General features: G+C 40.5%; 1 non-coding gene across 1 annotated transcript; it reads left to right on the top strand.

The window, feature by feature from the left end:
* Positions 1–3,018: 3,018 nt before the first annotated feature.
* Positions 3,019–3,124, top strand: LOC145625753 (small nucleolar RNA R71). The gene has a single exon (XR_014110658.1). It is a non-coding gene; the product is annotated as a small nucleolar RNA R71 (small nucleolar RNA).
* Positions 3,125–12,517: the final 9,393 nt, after the last annotated feature.

The following is a 12,517-nucleotide window of genomic DNA, read 5'->3' as shown; positions in this document are numbered from 1 at the left end:
AAGTGAGTTAGTGTATATTCCCATCTTCTCTAGTTTTCTCGTTTCTTTCTTTGCTTGAATAATGTCATCATTTTTCCCTTGGGTTGGATTTTGTTTTGCTCGAGGATGAGCAAAAGTTTAGCTTGGGGGAATTTGATCCGTGCCATTTATGGCACCTTTAGGCTATGTTTTCTTTATATTTCTATGCTCCTTTGTAGTCGTTTATGTCGTGTTTTTAGAGAATAATGCTCGATTCGCGTGTTTTTGTGTTAGTTTAGAGAAATGCATGCTTTTAATGGCTTTCTTATCATTTTATTCATTTCTCGGCTATTTCTCTTGCTTCTCCGTTTCTTTGTCTTGTTTTGTAGGTACGTCGCGGGCTATATGCATGGGAATTGAAAATAGCACCCACTAGGATCAATATGCACTTTTCGGAATTGAATTTGAGTTTGTAACAAAGGAAAACGAAGGATTGCAAAGTATCAAATAGGACCTTTGTGCATTGTTTTAGTCATATCTCAAGTTCTACAGATTGGATTAGGGTGATTCAAGTTGGGTTGGAAACTAGACTTGAAGAGCTTTCCAATGATAGGTTGCACTTCTTCATACGATTCTTAGATCAGAAGTTACATCCTTCTGAAGTTGGCCCTGGAAAACTGCCGCGGGCGCGGGCTACTGTACCCGCGGGCGCGGGGTTGCTGCAGCTCCAAAACTGCCGTATTTGGGCAGTAAGCACCCGCGGTTGTCCCGAGGGCTCCCCGAGGGCACGGGCCTTGGCCCCGCGGGCGCGGGCTTGGGCCGCGGGCGCGGCTATCAGGGTGTTCGTTCCCCTCCGCGGGCGCGGCCGATTTCTCCGCGGGCGCGGGTTTCTGGGTCTTTTACGATTTTAAGCTTCTTTTCTCCTTTTGTTTATATAGTTTTTTGGTTTCCTTTATTATTCATTCATGTAATTCTTTAGTTTTAGAATAGTTTTCTCTCTCTTAGGTTGAGAGCTTCTCTCTCTAGATTAGGCTAGATTAGGAGTAGTTTTAGAGAGAGAAAGTGAGGAATTTCAATGGTGATTGAGAGATTGAAGATGCAAGTGTGACAATTGTGTTGGAGATCTTCTTAATTATCAATGAGAATTTCTAAACTCTATCTCATTCAATTGCTTTGTTTAATTTGATGCTTGTTTGGTTTGATTTTGATATTTGATGTTTGATTAGAGTAATTGTTCTTGATATTTTGTTGATTCTTGTTCTCTATAGTTGATAGTTGATTGGATGATGTTGTTTGAGTAGTTGTTGGCTAGGAATTGGGTGAAACTTGTATGATTGATTAATTGTGATTAATTTTGGAATTGTGTTGATTAATTGTTGAGATTAAAGTGATTAATGAAGGTTTGCATGTGTGTAATTCAATTAGGCCTTGAGAATTATGCTAGATTGCATTGTAATTGCTAATGACACGAACAATTGATTTAGGGATTGCAATTGTCTATTGGTTTTGATTGTGATTCTCTTGATTTATTATTCATAGTGAACCCTAGCTTAACAATTAGGAGATAGCTCTTTGATTCCAATTGATTGCTCTTTTCATTAGTCCTCACAACCTTTTATTGGAATACTCTTCCAAGTTGTTGCAATTGACATGATTACTTGTTGATCCCCGTTCCTAGTGTTTTATTTCCTTGGTTACTTGTTTTGTTATTTGTTAGTATTCTCTCTTACCTTCGTCTTCGACCTAGCTTAGGTGCATAATTGAAAGTGCTTGAACGTTACCGTTCCTTTGGGTTCGACCCTTGACTTACCTCTATACTCGTATTTAGGTAACGACCTAGTTTTCCCCTCGTCACTCTCTTCTTTGCTCACATCTCTTGACACATCTCTCTCTTTTTGCTCACTTGAAACACTCTTCTTCTTGTCCTCCTCACAATCCCTAGAAACTCTCTCTTCAAGAACTCTTCCACTCCTTGTGGTGATGGAATAAACGGGTTTCTTTGGATCAACTCCTTGAGAAGGCAATGAAGAGAGACTAGCACAATCTTTCAAAGTGTTTGCTAGTTGGGTGATTTGTGTCTCAAGCATTTTGTTATGTGTCATGATCTCATTAAATTTCTTATCTCTCACCGCCATATAGGTGTTCAAGATTTTTGTTTGATTTTCAATTATCTCCTCCAAATTGGACTTGGATGATTGAGAATAGGAATTTTCACCAACACCTTGAGATTTTGGACCAAATCCGGGTGGGGGTCCCCTTTGATTGTTTTGAAAATTTTCCCTATTTTGATTGTTCCAATTGCCTCGATTTTGATTGTTGCCAAAATTTTTGTTTTGGCCACCAAAGCCTTGAGATTGCCTTTGATTTCCATAACCTTGGCCTTGGTTTTGATTCCCAAAACTTTGGTTATTATAGTTGCCTCGGAAATTTTGGTTTCCTTGGTTCCTATAATTACCATTGTTATAGTTATCAAATCCACCTTGTTGGTGAGAATTTCTATTTCCAAAGTTTCTTGGTCCATCAAACCTTTGGCCATTGTTATTGTTTAAGACGAAATTCACATGTTCACATTCATTACTCTCACCATCATCAAAAATTTCAAACCCATTTGAACAAGTAGAAGTATCATGGTCATAAGACCCACAATTATAACAGAACAAGCATCCATTGGGCATATTATTAGAAGTAGAAAGAGGTGTAGAGTTAGAAAACGTACCTCTCCCTTTAATGCGGGAGGGATAACCTTGTGAATTGGAATTTGCAATCTCAAGCTTCGCCTTGATTGTTGTCATCCCCTTCCCCAAACTTGCAATTTAAGAGGAAAGATTGTCGTTGATGGCATTAAGGTGATCCACCGAGTAAACCGTTGATCCATTCTTGCTTGAAGACTCTGTTTCTCCTTCTTTCCAATCCATGTAATGGCGCACCACATCTTCTATAATGTCCACAATCTCTTCTTCGGTTTTGTTCATGATTGGGCCTCCGGCTCCCGCATAAAGACACAATTTGCCTTGAGGACTCAACCCTCCATAGAAAATTTGAATGATTTGATATGTTGGGATGCCATGATGGGGACATTCTTTTTGATACTCCTTATACCTTTCCCAAGCTTCATACAAACTCTCACTAGGTTTTTGCTTGAAACTTTTGATGAAAGCCCTTGCCTCCGCCGTTTTCTTTTGAGGGTAGAACCTAGACAAGAATTCCTTGGTAACTTCATCCCATGTTATAAGAGAATTTGGCTTGATCTCTTTGTCTAACCATTCCAAAGCTTGACCTATGAGAGAGAAGGGGAACAACTTAAGCCGAATAAACTCTTGAGAAACACCATTCACTTTGATAGTATTACAATACTTCTCAAACTCTTTGAGATGGTTTAGCAGACTCTCAATCTTAGCCCCACTAAATTGTCTTCTTTCAATCAAAGTGATCATGGTCGGTCTTATTTCAAAGTCATTTGCCGGTGTTGTTGGCAATTCAATAACACTTTCAAACCTATATGCACCGGGAGTTCCCAACTCCTTCAAAGCAACTCTTGGATTATCTCCCATGCTTACTTGATCCACTTCTTCTCTTTCTTGATGAATTTCTTATGTTGGAGAGCTTGGACTCAAAGAACGATTAGCAACCCTTATCCTTGTTATTGTTCTCTCGATTTCCGGATCAAATGGCACTAAAGTCCTTCCTCATATCCTACGCATACAAAAACTCAAAGCAAATATCAATAGCACGACTACAAATGTAGCCTAAAGAGAAAAATCTCTTTGTATTTTTCAAATTAAGGTGAAATAGACTCAACAACAACATCAATCATCTACGCCATTCCCCGGCAACGACTCCATTTTTGACCCTAAGGCGAGACTAGGTCATTGAAAACTAATCTACCCTTGGTCAAAACAAAATTTATAATTTCTCAAGACACTCCTACACAAAGCATAGAGTAAGTCGAGGGTTGAACCAATAGGAATGGGAAATGAATCCTAAAGTCAAAGCTAAGCTATTTCGAAGAAATAAAGTGAGGTGTGTGTATTCAAAACAATCAAACAATCAAATTGAAATCAAATTTAACAAGCACTAGGGTTAGGATCTGCATGTACTCGGAATGGACATAGCTAATTGGGATTGGAGATGACTAAGTGTAGGGAATAAATTTCAAGCTTTAAATCCCACTAGCTTGAACCCCACTGTGATCATACACTAAAGTACGGTGGCGTCCAAAAGGGAAGAAGATAGATCAAAAGAGTCGCCAACAAGTTTTAGGAACTTGTAAACCGTTCACGAGGTGAAGGTTACACCCCTTAACGATCCAAGAGATCGTCAACTCCATAAGGTCTAGAACCAAATAAGGGTTCGAGGATGAAGGTACAAATCCAACCTAAAAGAGATTGAACCTGCCCTAATAATAGGCCTCTACTTTATTCTGATCGTATTCATGTGCGCTTTCTGACTAACATGCAATCAATAGGATTAACCCTAAACCTGTTTATCTATGTTGGTTGAATATTAATGCACAAATAAAACTATTATTGGCGATCACTTGAAATTATAATCAAATTAACCCTAAATAAGATTATTAATTATCTTATTAAGCGTGATTACAAGTACCAATTCCCTTTAAACATGCATAAAAGGTGTGATCAAGCAATAACAATAAATATCAAGCAACATAATAATAATCATAAAATAATAATAATCATCACAAATTATAACAATTATAATTAATATCATAATCCTAAAATCATAATCATAGCAATCATAATTAATAATAATTATAACAATATTCATGTTAAAGCATAATAATAGCAAGATCCTAGGCATGATACTAACAAGATTAATAACAAACCCTAGCATGTCACTAAGCAATAAAAATCAAGTCTTTAACCCTAACATGATACTAACAATCATAAATATTAGGAAGAACATAGGAAGCATCGTAACAATCATATTTAATATTAAAATTACCCTAGACATGATACTAGGAATATCATAATAACAATATAAACATGATTTCTACATCATAATATCAATTAATCAATTAAAGTACTTACTTTGATGCTTCGTACCTCTTTCTAATAACAAAATACACACGTTAGTAACTTCAAGGAAAATAATAAACAAAACAATTAAATTAAATAATTGAAAGAGAGATTTGGGACCAAACCCTCAGAAATTAAACCTTTCACGTCTAGGGCGAAGGCAACTTCGAATATGGTTAGGTGTTTCTAGATCTTGTGAATGCGGAATTTTGTATGTGAAAACAAGGTTTAGAGAAAGAAAGAAAGAATTGAAAGAATGCTAATTAAAACTGATTGTAGATGAGAACTTGTGAGAATTGGTGAATGTAGATGATTATTGATGAATGAAAACGGATTTTGTAATACGATATTTATAGAGAAAATCAGCCAAAAAGATAAAATAAACAAAACAAAGTCTGACGCACAAAAAACAGAGTTGGCGCAAACCCCGGCTAACTGGCGCCAGGCACCAACACTAGCGCCAGGCGCCAATGGTTAGCGCCAGGCGACAGGCCTGGTTCCAGGCGCCAAAGCCTGGGGTCAGGCGCCAAGCCTATTTTCAACGCGTTTTCGAAAATCAGATAAGTTTGCCGTACTGGAGGATAAAATCATATAATTTCCTCGAAAATGCTATTTGATTTTGATTAAAACTCTGAAAAGTCAAAAGTCAATTTATCAATGCTAATTGAATTAAGAATGAAAAGAACCTTCTAGAAGATTCTAGAAGACTAAAACCATTCCTAATTGCATTAGGAATGATAAATCATATTAGGCCCTCCCCAAGATCATTGGGCCGCACATAAAGCTCAAACCGGGCCCAGTTTAATAAATTGGCAATAACTTCCTCAATATTCGTCGGAATTGGGCTTATAATATATCGTTGGAAAGGTCTTTGCAAGCCTCATCCAACTACACTACCATTGTACCCATATCGTGGACCAACCAAACTGGATTGGCTGTTTTCTTAAAATAAGTTTTCAAAAACAGAGAGGAGAGAAAAGAAAATAAAACTATCCGCAACACCAGACTTTCCACACTTTCGCTTCATTCGATTATGATTCGACGTGAAAGGTACTCATCACTGGGTTTGGTTTTGGGGAGACACAAATGGGTGTCTACACAAGCCCCCCCTTTGACTGAGTTTGGAGAAACGCAAGTTTCAAAAAGAAAAGTCAAAGTATCGATAGGGACGGAGAATGATTCAGAACGTTCTGCGATCCTAAACCATTCTTGTAACGCCGATACCTGCAAAACTAGCATTAGTTAAACAGATAAAAGAGTTAAGAAACGCGTATCTTGCACCGTTGAGCACACGTCTTTGAAAGTAACCGATTGTTGCTGTTGTATCCTTGTTTTGATGACCTCCTGCAAGCTAGAGAATGCCATCCCGCTTGAAAACTGCTACGCCTGTAACTGCTCCCAAATTAGAAGATTGCTTCGCCTGAAACAATCCTCATCCGCATTGATAATATTCCACGTCCAAGGGAATATCATCGAAGATTGCTTCTCTTGAAACAAATCTCCATCCGCATTATGACCATCTTCCATGCCTAAGGGAATATGATCGAAGACAACTTCGCCCGAAATTACCTCCAGTTGTTTGTGACAACTCTCCGCAAGCTAGGGAATGCCGTCGAAGATATCCTCACTTGAAGTCATCCTCATTCGATGCGATAATTTTCCAAAGGAAATTACCGAAGATCCACGCCTGTCGATCTTTAAAAGTTCGCCTGAACTTTGCTTCCGCTACGCCCGTACGTCGGCGCTTCTGTTGCTTTGAACTTGTACATCGGTGCCTTTTGCGAATGAACCATTATGTCTGTGCCCTTTGCTTTTGAACCTATATGCCGGTGCTTTTTGTTAATGAGTCAATGCTTAGGCGCTTTAAGCTGAGTGAGACGATCTTTTATCAGGTCGATCACCTTATGTAATCAAGCCAATTACTAAATCATGTCAAATTGCTTAGAGGGGCTAACTGGCGTACCAAGGAACCCAAAAATATGTTGCAGAAAGGTAGAACAACCCCACCAGGTGGTTGGGTGATCTGGCGCCACTGAAAAGCCATCAGCGCCAGTTAATTAGTCTTAGCACCAGGCGCCAAGCCAAATTTGTGACGCCAATGCATAGGGCTTGGCGCTAGCACGGGGATTTCCTTAAATACCCCTTTCCTCTTCATTTTGCTGGCTGCTCGTCGCGAATTTGCTCGAAAAAATCCGAAAACTTTAATTGCTCGGTTCTTGCTCGTTTCTCAACCAAATTTGCTCAAATTTGTTGCAAATCAAAGCTCTTTTCATCTATTTTCCCGATCTATGTAAGTTTTCTTCAAACTCACATCGGTTTTCATGAAAATTCGAAATTTATAATGCTGAATTTGCTTTGTTTGTCAAGTTTTATGCCATGAAATTGCTTGATTATGTTTATATATTGCCTTGGGAGTAATTTGAGACTTGTTTGACTCAATTTGGTGAAGAAATGAGCAATTTGCCATTGTTGGACCTCCTGAGGTCGGGAAGAACAATGTGACTTGTTCTTGATGTTTTTGCTAGCAATTCTTGTCCAATTTGTCACAATAATTACTATAGTGTTGCAAGAAATTGTGTGATTGCTTGAAAAATGCCGTTATGCTCAATTTGAATTTGTGTTATGTTTTAGTACTACGTACTATGTTTTTGCGAATATAGTATCATGCGGCTAGACGAACCTTAGATACTATAGAACCTTAATTTATGATGTTTTTGCACAATGTAGCATGGCTAGACAACGAGGTTCGGGTTCACGGTCTCGAAACACTAGACGGGAGCATGAGCCCGTAGAGGATGACGTCACGCCTTCCACTTCGCTTGGTCGACTTCCGGAGTAGGATGAGCGGACCCTGTTCTTCGCCCCCGTCCACCACATTTCTGAGAGGGTGAGACAGGGCATCGTGCCCGGGAGGACGCGGCATCATGGCTCCAGCTGTGATGGTTTGGGCGATTTGTACAGGATGTACATCGCCAGGGATCTTGAGACAAGACTCCTATGGGAGTCTTGTGGACTAGCTACTCTGTTCGAGACCTCTGAGGCTATGGTTGCCTCCAGCGGGGGTCATCATGTAGTGCGCGCTTTGGTGGAGTTCTTCTGGGACACCACCAACACCTTCCGTTTCCCTTGGGGCGAGATGATGGTCACCCCTACGGACTTCAGTCTCATCACAGGACTAGAGTTCACCTCTGTGCCACTGCCGTTTGACAGTGGAATCGACGTCTTTTATTCGGAGGTCGAGGAGCTGTTGGGGCCGATCGCTATTCGGGCCCGAGCCAAGGTCGAGACGAATCAGTTTAGCGCTAGGGGAATTCGCCGCTCGACGCTGGCAGCGGCTCTTGATGATGATGCGACCACCCAAGAGCAGCGGGTGCGCATCTTTGCGCTGATGTTGTTGTCAGGGACATTCTCCCCTTACAAAGGTAGTAGGGCGTTGCTTTACTATCTTCCTGCTGTCCATTATCTTCACCGGATCGGGACTTATGACTGGGCCAGCTTCGCCTATGCTGACTTTGTTCGTGCGCTGAGGGACTCGTGTCGACACCGGTCCTTTGGGACGAACGTTGCTTTGTCTGCCTTTTGGAAGGTCGTAGAGGTAAACATTATTCCCTATAAAGTTTAGCTCTACATATTAGTTAGCATTTACTTACGATTTTAACTCCTTGTAGATCTGGTTCTACGAGCACTTCCCTTCTGTTGCGCCGGCGAGACCATCGCCGCAGGGGTTTCCAGTGAGCGTCTCTTGGGGCGGCCACCATGTGGATATGTCTACTACACATGTCCGGAACTGGATCATTGCGGTACGACTTTTATTATTTATTTGCTTTTTCGCGATGTTTTAGGTATACTCTCGCCTGATTGATGTTCGTTGTAGGGTCCTGAGGTGGTGTACCGGCCATGGGGCGGTTAGACAGTCCCTGGGTTAGCCGCACAGTATTCTACTGAGCGTCGCTATTTCTTGGGGACTTATGGAGCGATTGCGTACTTAGGAGAGAGGGTTGCTAGACAGCATTCCTCTGATGTCTTCGTCGTTCCTACTCATCCACCATGTCATATGTTCGATGACGCGCGTTTGTCGAGCATGTCTGAGGGAGCTGGTACCCCTTGGCGGTCCTATGTGATCCCTGGGCAGTGCTATGCGGAGGAGCTACTACCGCTGTTAGCTCCAGCCTCCGTACCGGCCGAGGATGTGAGGGTAAGATTTTTCAGTTTTTACTTTCCATGAAGTAGCCCCAAAGTAATGTTTTACTGATTTTTTTTTTGTTTTATCAGGACGGTGCTGCTGAGTTCGTGCCACCCCGTATTTCCATCCACTACCAGGGGATGTACGGGCCGATTAAGAAGATGATTTCTCCTGCTCCCGAGGGCGAGCGCTTCGTAGAGCGGTCGATTCCTCACCACCAGACTCGAGTAAGCCTAGTTATTCACAATTTTGTGTTCATATATCATGCATGTTTACTGACTTTTTTTTTCTAACAGTTTTCGCGCGAGGTGGTTTCGGCGATGGCACGATGTATAGATGCCTTCCGGAGCCAGCTCGTCCGGATGAGGAATGCGGCCACTTGCCGTCGGGATGACGTCACCCGAGAGGTAGTCTTTCTTTATATATTTCCTTGCATTACCACTTCAATTTTGCCTTGTTTCTGATTTAATTCTTTTTGCAGGGCCAGCCTATTGCTTCTCACACCCGTGCGAGACCTGAGGGGCGGAGGGATCCGGCGAGGTCCAGCTCGAGACGTCGTCGTACTTCGTTAGGGGGTAGAGGTGGTCGCTCTGAGGCTGCTCGTGCTGACGTTGCAGAGGGCTCGGGATCTTCTTCTGAGGGTGCTCATGCTGCACCGGTAAGAGAGGCTACCTCGGCTTTCAGAGGTGGTGGGATGTACGAGGTAGGCTCGTCATCGCGGCAGCCTGCGCAGCCTCAGCCTCAGGTTGATCCTGGGTGGAGTGGTCCTACATTGAGTCTTCCTCCTCCTACGGAGACTGGAGCTGGAACCAGAGCTGGTGGAGAGGTGACTCCTCGTACGGCGCAATTTTATGATATGATGGGCCTACGTCCTCCAGCGCCGTAGTTTGTTCCTGTGTATATTTTATTTTGACTTTTCATAGAACTTTGCCTTAGACTCATTATTTATAGACACATTTTGTATATTTATGCTATTATGAGTTTATTTATTTATTATTATGTGTATGTTTGTGTGTGCAAGAGAAGTGTGACAATTTTGGGCAAAAAATCCGTCATTTTTATTATTGATGGAGGGTATCCGACTCTCTCCCCAAAAAGAAGAAAATAAAAAGGAAAAAAAACAAATAAAATGTCGGGTGTTTGGAATTTAAATAAAGTCCAAAAAAAGAATAATATAATTAAAAATAATAGCTATTTTTATTAATTAAGAAGGAGGGTAAAAAAAAAGAAGTTTAGGAAAGATAATCGGAGCCATAAAGTCATTAGTCGACTCGAGTTTAGTATAAAAACGCAGGTTAATCACGCGCGCCTGCTGTGACAACTTGGCGCCAGCTTGCGCCACAAAATGGCGCGTGGCGCCAGGCACTACACTTAGCGTGTGGCGCCAAGCGTTGGCGGCTGGCGCCAATTACGGTATTTTGACGCCAATTGACGCTGATGCCGTATTTCATTCTGATTAAAACTTCTCGCAATTTGTGTATAAATAGCCCCCTGCCCAGCCGATTCTTCTCATAATTCCAGCGAATAAAATAATTCTTTGCTTTAGAAAAAAAAAAATAATAATCATGTCTTTAGTCACCAAAACCTTCACCCAATATACTCATGAATGGTGTCGATCTCTTAATGCTAGGGAGAGAAAAGAATTAGATTTATTTCACTTGGGGGGAATTTATGGCGTCAAAGGGGTAGATCTTGACTTAGATTTCATACATACCGCTCTAGAATTTTGGAATATTGATACTCATTGCTTCAGAATAGGGTATGACGAGATTAGCCCTTTGCCAGAGGAATTTGGTGCTATCTTAGGCTTCCCTGCAATAGACCTTATAGTAATCCCTAGAGTAGATGCATATTATTATAAGAATTTTGAGCGCTTCTTTAATTTAAAAGAAAGGGATTTATCAAAAATAGTAGATGGCAACATTGTTAATTGGAAAGAATTTGCACGCCATTATTTTGATAAACCTCTTTATGAATCTTTTCATATATATAGAAGAAGGGCGTTCCTATTTTGCATGCTTAATCAATTTTTTCTTAGTAGTGGTAAAAATAATGAAGGCCAATCAATTATAACCACTGTTTTAGAACAAATTGAATCAGGGAGAAATCCAATGCCATTGATAGTTGGAGAGACTATGATTAGTCTTGATGAATTAAAAAGGGACCCAAAAGCACCTTTTCGCGACTCTCCAATTTTATTACAGGTAGAAAAATAATATTTTTAATTACAGAAATCAGAAAATATATTTTTGTATTGTAATAATAATTTAATTGCATTGCAATTTTTTATTTTTTTTTTATTTTTTTACAGATGTGGCTAATGGAAAGGCTAGGACTAATTAGCCCTCCGGACGATATTGAGAAGTATACTCCCAATTGCTTCGTGAGAAGGAAGAAACGCATCCCTAAAATTGGGCGCCATGGGTGGAGAAAAGTCTTCAAATCTCGTGATTTTGCTATAAAGTGGGTCGTCCCATGGTGGAAAATAGAAAGGATGGTTGGCGTTAACAAGCAACCTTTCTGCCGCCTTCCAAGCTTGTCTCGTGTGACTTATTATTACCCCTGCAGGGTAAAAAGACAATACGGCTTGCTTCAGAATATTCCTTCCGGGGATCTTCGTCCTCCCTATGAGTACCCTGTATCTCAAGAAGTAGACAGATTTGATGCTTACTGGAGTGCTAGACCTTTGTGGGAAGTGGTTACCCAAAAGATTCCTCCTTCTTTGCCCAATGATGTGAAGAAGTGGTTGCTGAAGAAGTCTTCGAAAGATCAGGGTAGAACTGATGTGAAGAATCGTCTAGTTGTGCTACCAAGGATAAAGGAAAAAGGAAAGCTGACACCACAGATAAAAAGACTTGGGTGGAAAAGAAACATGGAGTATTTGCTGAAGGGGAGACTATCTACTCTAAGATTGAATGTAGGTCCTCTAAAGGGTGCCTACTAGCTAAAGTTATGGATGAGGAGGAGGAAGCAGACAAGAATTGGAAAAGGGCTAGAAAGGAAAAGAAAGATTAGGAGCATTGCTTGACTTTCAATTTATTAGACTTAGTTTATTTAAAGTTAAAGTTAATTTATTTCAGCTTTATTTAAATTCCATCAATAATGTAATTTTATTTTATTAATGAAATTTGAGCTTTCAATTAAATTATTTACTTTAAATTTATTTTATTAAAGCAATGAAAACCGAAAAATTAATTTTTCCAGAAATTCTTCGAGTACGGAAGTCAAAAATTTTCTGAAAAAAAACACCGAACTTCGCCCAGAATTTATTTCCAAATTGGCGCCAGTTATTGGCAATTGGCGCCTGTCATTGAAGTCTGGCGCCAGGCGCCAATTTCAT

Source organism: Chenopodium album, chromosome 3 (genome assembly GCF_948465745.1).
Source record: "Chenopodium album chromosome 3, dcCheAlbu1.1, whole genome shotgun sequence".
In the NCBI taxonomy this organism is placed as follows: Eukaryota; Viridiplantae; Streptophyta; class Magnoliopsida; order Caryophyllales; family Amaranthaceae; genus Chenopodium; species Chenopodium album.
This window is presented reverse-complemented; position numbering and strand designations above follow the sequence as displayed.